This window comes from Carlito syrichta, unplaced genomic scaffold, assembly GCF_000164805.1.
Source record: "Carlito syrichta isolate Samal-C Ts95f unplaced genomic scaffold, Tarsius_syrichta-2.0.1 Scaffold15950, whole genome shotgun sequence".
In the NCBI taxonomy this organism is placed as follows: Eukaryota; Metazoa; Chordata; class Mammalia; order Primates; family Tarsiidae; genus Carlito; species Carlito syrichta.
Window position 1 is genome coordinate 1 of NW_006960046.1, and position 833 is coordinate 833.

The window sequence follows — 833 nt, forward strand, 5'->3', positions numbered from 1 at the left end:
TGCTGCTTTGGGAAGGAAACACATGCTGAGGCCCAGGACAACCCAACCTGGCTGCTCAGGATCCAAGTCCAGACACTGTCCTCCAGCCTCCCTTCCTGCTAGGCAAAGACACCTGTGTGTGTATGTGTGTGTGTGTGGGGGGGTGCTTGGGACATTGGGTTACAAGGAATAGGACCTTCTATTGAAGATCTGCAAAACAAAGCACTGGGAAATACTTTTAAGTGGAAAAACACCTTGTTTAAGACTCCCTTGGGAGAAGAGGACTCCTGGGGGGCACACGGGACTGAAAGCCTCTGGCAGCCGAACCCTAGCCTTTCTTTTTTCTGAGCTTTTCTAAGTACACCTGTAGGGACTTCTGAACGGAGTCTCTGGAGAGGAAGTTGACAAAGTTCTGGATGTGCGCGTCACGCTGTTTCATCAGGCGGTCTGCTGTGCCTTTTGCATCATGGCCTTGGTCAGTTGTCGAGCATGGTCTGGAATGCCCAGCCACTCGGCCATCGCTGAGAGCGCTGTGCTCTGCACCTGGTTCTCGGGCGCCACCTATGCCCACCTGGAGGGCGCCACTATGCCCACCTGGAGGGCGCTTGCCAGTTGGAAGAGCAGCCCAGGCTGCAGGGCGCGCTCTTCAGCTCGGTGTCCAAGGGTGTCTTTGAACCAGAAGGGGGCGATGATACCCAGCAGGGTCTCCAGCCCTATGTTGTACTTGGGGTCGTCGGCCAGGATGCGGCAGTCACAGGTGAGGGGCAGCAGGCAGCCTCGGCGGGCGGGCTCGTTTGACGGCAGCGACCGGCACCAGGTTGGACAGGTAGAACCGCAGCCACAGCGCCTGCACG

The 833-nt window shown here is 57.7% G+C and overlaps 1 pseudogene; it reads right to left on the bottom strand.

The window, feature by feature from the left end:
• Nucleotides 1-307: 307 nt before the first annotated feature.
• Nucleotides 308-829, bottom strand: LOC103261065 (annotated as a pseudogene).
• Between the last annotated feature and the right edge of the window lie 4 nt (nucleotides 830-833).